Source organism: Triticum urartu, chromosome 6A (genome assembly GCF_056163025.1).
Source record: "Triticum urartu cultivar PI428250 chromosome 6A, HENAU_Tu73, whole genome shotgun sequence".
Taxonomy (NCBI): domain Eukaryota; kingdom Viridiplantae; phylum Streptophyta; class Magnoliopsida; order Poales; family Poaceae; genus Triticum; species Triticum urartu.
The window spans coordinates 560,299,443-560,308,173 of NC_141878.1; positions in this window are offsets into that span (position 1 = coordinate 560,299,443).

Sequence of the window (8,731 nt, forward strand, 5' to 3'; positions counted from 1 at the left end):
TATTTTGGGCCCAGATAAATGTTCACTTTATCGGGCTTGATTTTAGGAACCCGGCAAAATTTATTTCGTGATTTTTGGAGTCGGTTTAGTATTTCTTTTTGTTTTTCTTCCGAGCGGATTTAAAAAAAATGGAACCGACTCAGGGCCGTACCCGGCCAGCACTCCCTGGCCTGGGGCCTTTATAAGCTACGCGAGCCGGCCCAAGAGAGAGAGAGGCCCGCCACCACCTAAACCCTAACGCTAGCCCCTGTCCCGCCGCCGCCGCCGGAGCCGCGCGACTTTCGAGGTTCGCCGCCGCCTCGTTGTCCGTGCAGTTTTTTTTTAAAAAAAATTCTGTTCGTCATTTTTCTTTTTCGTCGGATTTTCCGCGGTTATTTTCTGATCGCGATTTCTGATCCGATTTTCGTTTTAGTATAACTTTTCGCTCGTTTATCGGAATCAGGCGATTCAAGCGCCTGGAGTTTCGTCTCGAAACCCTCTTTCCGAATAATCAACTTAAACATGTTTTTGGTACAGTAAAATTTGCCCTAGATCCAGATTACTAGAACGAAGTTGTTTTCTTTCGCCGTTTGATTTCTTTTGCTTCGTTCGATTTGATTCTTTTGCCAACCGGAGTTCTTAAGTTGAACCTTCTGGTTAGATCTTCTATTTGAGTTTTACCTGTGCATTAGATGAGTACTTATTGTATGCTTGTTGTTTGTCTGCGATAGAATACCCGGAGTGCGCCGCTTGTTACTTTGAATCTCTAGGTTTCGCGGATCATCAGCAAGGCAAGTAACACTTTGATCATACCTTTTCTACAACCCAGTTTTTGTGCATTAGATCAATCCTCACACATTGCATGATTAGGATCTAATTAAACTGTGGGATGGGAAGTAGATGAGGTAGTACCTATTACCTATTTATTATCAAACCTTTGGGAGTTACTTCTACGTTTGCTTATTATGCCATGCTATGCTAGTAGACGTGGATTGGGTGAGTGATATCCATGACAGATGTGAGATTGTTAATTAATGGTTTATCTAAGGTGGCAACCTAACACACATCTGGGTGGATTGAGGCACCTGGGGTATCCAGGACTTGCCTGTTTTCTTTTGGACCGCCACCCAGGCCCAAAGGGATCATGAGATTATTCATACTAGAAACTTCCGTGTGCAGCCACAAGCTATTATGGGCTCTAGCATAGTTGACTAAGTCGTGTGAACTCTTACAGTGGTAGACTAGCAGATGTAGGGGTTGTAGGTGGTACGGTCTACCCATCGTAAGGTGCAAACGCTTCTGAAAGACTATGTCTCGGTCATCGGTCTTCTCAAACACCCTGCAGTGCGAGAAACCAAACAGAGGCGATCGGGTCTTGTGGGGAAAAGTGCCAAACCTCTGCAGAGTGTATAAACTAATCATGGTTAGCCGTGTCCCCGGTTATGGACATCTTGAGTATCTTGTACCTGGATTTTCATGTGAATCTCAACATGTTACTCTAAATTGATTTTGTGGGATTCTAATGATGTTACTTAATTGGGATTGAGGATGCTGTCAACCATTCTCAATGTTTCACAACCACCATGATAGTAATTAATTTTATTCCTTTGAAGTAGGGAAAAATTGGCTTTACGCAAAAACTATAACCATAGAGCTTTCCACCAGCCATATATGCATATAGTATAGTTGTTGCATTCCATTACTCTCTATGTGTTATCTTGCCAGCATATTCCATGTGCTGACCCGTTTTTGGGCTGCAACGTTAATGTTGTAGACTTTTCAGACGAAGATTGAGGACTTTTAGGTTGTGGTTCTATACTCAGTGATGCCGTTGGAGTTGATGGACTCACTTTTCTTCCAAGCCTTCCGCTGTTATCGTTATTAGATGGCCTTAAACCATATTTATTGTTTTAAGTTCTCTTTTGAGACACGATGTAATAAGTGTGTGATTGCTACTCTGCTATAAATCCTCCGAGTACTGTGTGGTGTCAGGATTACTGATCCAGGCACTGGTAGAAAAAGGGCCTATAGTCCCGGTTCGTAAGGGCCTTTAGTCCCGGTTCCGGAACCGGGACTAAAGTGTCGGTACTAATACCTCCCCCCTTTAGTCCTGGTTCAATCCAGAACCGGGACTAAAGGCCCTCCACGTGGGCAGTGCGCAGAGCCCAGTCAGGAGACCCTTTGGTCCCGGTTGGTGGCACCAACCGGGACCAATAGGCATCCACGCGTCAGCACTTCTGTGGCTGGGGTTTTTGTTTTTTTTTGAAAGGGGGGGGGGGGGTTGGGGGTTTTGCGGGGTAAATTTAGGTGTTTCATATATTGTGTTAGCTAGTTATAATTAATAGAGAGAAGTGTCCTCTCTTATGTCCGTGCTTGGTCGACGCTACGTACTATACATATGTATATAGAGAGGACTAGACACGCTAGCTAGCTAGTAAGCAAACGAAGGAAACAGAAGATCGTCATGAACATATATGCATATATACAGAGAGAAGTGATATCGACCACCTCTCCTTCTCCGAGAGATTGGTCGAACAACAAGTTCTCGTATATCTATCTGACACTACCGGCTACATATATACAATAATTATCTCTTACAAATATAATCATACGGACTCAGGGTCCACATAGAATTCTCAGTCTTCAGGGATCACGTGGTCAAGAAAGAATGCCACCAATTCCTCTTGAATTGCTCGCATGCGAGCTGGTGCTAGGAGTTCATCCCGCTTCCGAAACATCTAATTTGAAGAAGGGGGTCAATACATATATATATATATAAATGAATGAAACTCAACACAAATTATGGTAATAAAATAAAATTGTGAATGTTGTTATTTACGTACTTCATATTGTTCGTTAGAGTACCCGCCCCGCTCACAGGTCGTGTGGCGGATGGACTCGCAGATGTAGTATCCACAGAAATCATTCCCTTGTTCCTGCCACAACCACTTTACAAGAAATAGAGGTCAATCAAACTGATAAGCAAGAATGCTAAATGGTATTGATGAAACTAGCGCTTGAATCACTAGGAGATGCGCGGAACATGCTACTATAGTACTTACTTCCGGGTGTCTAAATTCCAGCTCCTTCGGCAGTCCCGGAACTGTTTTGGTGAATTTTCTCCAAACCCTGCCGGACAAAGAAAACAATTACTTGATATCAGGAAATGAACAAAGTTGCTGATATGGTGGATAATGATCGATTTAACTTACTTCTTGAGGATTTCAGTCATGTCCGCATACTCCTTGGGATCTTTTCGTTTAGAGTCCAAGACGGTTACTACTCCCTGCTCAAGCTTAATCTCTAGGAGAATATAGTGGTAACTGCACACACATGCATAACTTATCAATTACATTACTATAACCTTGACTAATATATAAGGGAAACCGAATACGCACAAGACAGTAACACTCACCTGAAGTTGTAAGGAAAGAGTATTATATCTTTGTTTTGATTTATTACGAACGATCGTAGCAAGTTGGCCTCGGTAGCTGCGGCATGAAGTTTAACCTCAGTTGCATCTATGAGATATGTGTTAATGAACCCAATATCACCGACTTGTCTTTTCTTCAATTCGGCGATCTTCAATCTGCATAATATAGTGAGGATGATTATAAATACATGCAATGAAAGAGCTAAGCTATATAGAGAAACTTAATGACAGAAGTAGTACTACTTACAGACAGTAGCAGGTGACCGTTGTTTTATCGAGGGCCAATTGATTGAAAAACTGATAGAGCTCCTCAAATGGAACAGGCAACAGATCAATTCCAACGAGGTCATGCTCCGGTTTAACTCTCGCATACAAAGTACTCCTCCCCCAGAGTCTCTGCAGATTTTCAAGTACCAATCATGCAATCTTCGCATCATCGTTGATAGAGATCTTTCATCTTTGACGAGAGGCTTCCCGTACTCGTATCTTTGTATCTGCACCTCCATGGGTTCATAATGTACTTCGTCGGGCAGGTAATCTGCAAGATTGCTTTAACCGGGCACCATCCTCGGATCATTATCGATGTTGTGGCTAGGCACCTTGAGCGGGGGGCACGATTGCTTCGCTTGTTCACCGAGATGGGCAATTTGTTTCCCAGCTCGTCATTCTTTCAGCCTTTGATCACTGACAGTACTTCCTTACCGCTCCGCTTCGGCAAATTCCTTTCCAATAATGCGGTCATAGTTTCCTTTCGGCGGATCAGACTTTGGTGGTTTTGTCAGGGCAGCCAGAGTGCGCTTCACTTTCACCCGATCTACCTTCTCCTCCGTAGGTGGATGTTTCTTTGCTTTCACCCCTTCAAAGAAGTTCCTCACTTCTTCTTGCGCGATCTCGGCGTTCTCCTCCAGGGTTCTCTCATATGGTAACTTCTCTGGAGTCTTCAGAGAAGGACCGAATCTGTATGTCCTCCCGCCTCTGGTTGTACTGCTAGACGCCGACCGAGCAGACGGAGAGGTTGTCTTCTTTACTTGCTTAAGCGGCGGAGGAGAAGTACTACGACGCGCCGGAGCAGCTGGAGCGGCGGCAGGTCTCTTCCGCCCTTGCTGACGAGGCGGAGAAGGAGGAGGCGGGCTGCTCGGGCGCGTCGGCGCAGGCGGAGAAGGAGGCGGAGTGCCGCCACGCGCCGGAGAAGGAGCCGGCCGAGGGCCCTGATCGTCACTCGCCGGAGGAGAAGGCGGTGGAGGCGGAGTGCCCTGACTCGCCGGAGGAGGAGGAGGAGGCGGTGGCGTCCAGTTCGGAAGGTTGATGAGCTCCTTCCGCCATAGGCATGGAGTCTTCAGAGCAGACCCCAGCTGAGTCTCCCCTTCACCGGTAGGGTGGTCAAGCTGGAGGTCCTCAAATCCCTCCGTTATCTCATCCACCATCACCCTAGCATATCCTTCTGGAATCGGCTGGCAGTGAAAAGTTGCGCCGGGTTTAGTAGGATAAACAGACCCAACAGCCGCCTTGACCTTCAAATTCATCCATTGCGTCATAAGGTGGCAGTTTTGAGACTCCATTATAGCATCCACGGGATAGCTGGCAGGAGCCGTCAAGGCATGCTCCAGCTGAAGCATCTCGGTGGAAGCCACGCTGCTTCTGCGTTGAGATGGCGGGGTAGCTTCGGGGGAGGCTTCGGCAGTACGTTTGCTGCGATTTGCTTCTTGTTCCTCTATCGCGTCTACCCTTGCTTGCAGCGCCTGTATTTGGGTCTGCTGCACTTTTTTCCTCCTCTCATGGGATTTGTAACTGCCTGCGTCCGGAAACCCAACCTTCCACGGAATGGAGCCTGGCGTGCCTCGTGTCCGTCCAGGGTGCTCAGGATTCCCGAGGGCCATTGTGAGCTCGTCGTTCTCTCTGTCTGGAAAGAACGTCCCTTCCTGCGCTGCTTCGATATATTGCTTAAGCTTACTGACTGTTATGTCCATTTGATCATTCGTCCAAATGCACTTCCCTGTTACAGGGTCCAGTGTTCCGCCAGCCCCGAAGAACCAAGTCCGGCAACGGTCTGGCCAGTTAATTGTCTCTGGTTCGATCCCTTTATGAACCAGATCATTCTCAGTCTTGGACCACTTAGGCCGGGCTACGAGGTAGCCACCTGACCCCGTGCGATGGTGAAGCTTCTTCTTCCCAGCATTTTTCTTGTTTGTTGCCGACATCTTCTTACTCTTTTCTAATGTCTTGTGGGCCACAAATGCGGGCCAGTGATCTCTGATCTTCTCATATCTGCCCTTGAATTCTGGTGTCTCATTATTTTCGACAAACTTATTCAGCTCTTTCTTCCACCTCCTGAATAGTTCTGCCATCCTCTTCAGAGCAAAAGACTTGATTAATTTCTCTTTAACTGGGTTCTCTGGATTATCCTCAGGCGGTAGGGTGAAATTTGACTTCAGCTCAGTCCAAAGATCATTTTTCTGCATATCATTGACATAAGACACCTCAGGGTCTTCTGTAGCTGGCTTAAACCATTGCTGGATGCTTATCGGGATCTTGTCCCTAACCAGAACCCCGCACTGAGCAACAAATGCGCTCTTTGTCCGGAGGGGTTCAATAGGTTGGCCGTCGGGCGCGATTGCTATGATCTCAAACTTTTCATCCGAGCTCAACTTTTTCTTCGGGCCTCGTCTCTTTACCAAAGTTGTGCTCGATTCGGAGGGCTAGAAAAAAGAACAAAGACTTAATTAATATGTGTACATACCAAAACAATGAATGCATCAATCAGCTAGTCAGCATAGGCTTAACTAATATATATACCTGGCCGGACTCGGTTCGGTCACCGGAGCCGTCATCACGGTCTCCTTCTTGCACCGGCATTGGGTCACCGGAGCCGTCCTCATGTTCTTCTTCTTGCACCGGCATTAGGTCACCGTAGCCAGCTTGTTCACCCTCTCCTTCCAGACCATCGGTTTCGTTGAGAAACAACGAGATGGCATCACTTCCTTCTGCGATTATGTCCCTCAACAATGCTTCTTTTGTTGCTTCGTCTAGGGCGGTGTCCATAGTTTCTACAAATATTTACAGCATGGCAATTATTATTCAAACATGGCAGATGGATATATTAGTGCCAAACGTAGAACTAGCTACCTAATCATAGTAAGCTATCGGGAGGGGGTATATATCGACAACGACGACACTACATCTATGTCCCTCGACGACCCTCGTTCCCGATAAAAAAAAGAGGAAGAAGAAGAAAAATAAGATGAGAAGAAAGAATAGAGGAGAAGAACCCTCGACCCCTAGACGACCCTCTTCTTCCTCTCATGTTCGAGAGGATCGCGGAGGGGTCGGGAGGTTGCCTAGTGTCAAAGGATTCAACAAAACCATGTCTTCATCATTAGGCGAAAGTAACATGTGCATGATGGTACGAAGCTCTTCAAAGTTGTTCTGGAACGGAGTCCCAGATTGGATAATTCGCTTTTTGGTACAAAGTTCAGAAAGAGCCTTCCGAATATCGCTATTTGGAAGGCCTTTGCTGAATTCGTACCAAAAGGCGGATTATTCTATCCGGGACTCCATTCCAGAACAACTTTGCAGAACTTCGTACCAACATGCCCTGGTTACTTTCGGCTAATGATGAAGGCATGGATTTCTTAAATACATTGACACTAGGAAACCTCTCTCGACCCCTCGGCGATCCTCGACCCCTCGAACCCTCGACGACCCTGGAACCCTCGACCCCTAGACGACCCTCTTCTTCCTCTCATGTTCGAGAGGATCGCCGAGGGGTCGGGAGGTTGCCTAGTGTCAAAGGATTCAACAAAACCATGTCTTCATCATTAGGCGAAAGTAACATGTGCATGATGGTACGAAGCTCTCAAAGTTGTTCTGGAACGGAGTCCCAGATAGGATAATTCGCTTTTTGGTACAATGTTCAGCAAGAGCCTTCCGAATATCGCTATTTGGAAGGCCTTTGCTGAATTCGTACCCAAAAGCGGATTATTCTATCCGGGACTCAATTCCAGAATAACTTTGCAGAACTTCGTACCAACATGCCCTAGTTACTTCCGGCTAATGATGAAGGCATGGATTTCTTCAATACTTTGACACTAGGAAACCTCTCTCTACTTCCGGCTAATAAGAAGAAGAAGAATAAGAAGAAAAGAAGAAAAAAAAGACTATTCTCCACTATTCTATATTCTCTTTTCTCCACTATTCCTTTTTTCTTCTCCTCTTCTTTTTCTTCTTTTTTCTTCTTCTTATTTATTTCTCCTCTTCTTTTCGGTAGAGGAAACCCTAAATAGCTAGGAAGTATCGTGGGTGTGAGATACATGTGGCCTTCGGTGTCGGACACTACATCCACGTCCCACAAGTGACGTGGGCGTCGAAGCCCGCGCCACTTGTGGGATGTGGGTGTAGTGTCCGACACCGACGGTACATGTATCTCACACCGACGATACTTTCTATTTAGGGTTTCTCCTCTACCGCTCCTCGACCTCTTGACGACCCTCGTTCCCGATAAAATAAAGAGGAAGAAGAAGAAGAAAAAAATAAGAAAAGAAAGAATAGAGGAGAAGACTTCCTCTTCTTCCTCTCCTCTTCTTCTCCCTCTTCTTCCCCTTCTTCCCCGCCTCTCTCATGAATATCCGACGTTCTCGACCCCCCCACATGTGTCGAAGAAAAAATAGAAGAAAAGAGAAAATAGAATATATATTCTAATTTTCTCTTCTTCTCCTCTATTCCTTTCTTCTTCTCCTCTTCCTTTTCTTCCTCTCCTCGTCTTCTCCTTCTTCTTCTCCTTCTTTCTCTACTTATTTTCCTTTTCCTTATTTTACATTTTCCTCTCCACTAACATCATCATATATATGAAAAAATGCATATATGAAAAAAAAACATCATCATATATATGATCATCATATATATCATCTATCATCTATGAACAAAAATATTCCTAGATACATAAAAAAATTCTACAAATGAAAATAACCTAAAAAAAATCATATGATCATCTATGAACAAAAAAAACATCATTTGATCATCTATCATCTATGAACAAAAAAATCATCATTTGATCGTCTATCATCTATGAACAAAAATATTCATCATTTGATCATCTATCATCTATAAACAAAAATATTCCTAGATACATAAAAAAATTCTACAAATGAAAATAACCTAAAAAAAATCATATGATCATCTATGAACAAAAAAAACATCATTTGATCATCTATCATGCATCTATGAACAAAAAAAAATCATCATTTGATCTCTATCATCTATGAACAAAAATTTGCAAAGGGATGGCGCCGGCGGCCGGACCAAGCTAAGGAGAGGTCGGCGGCG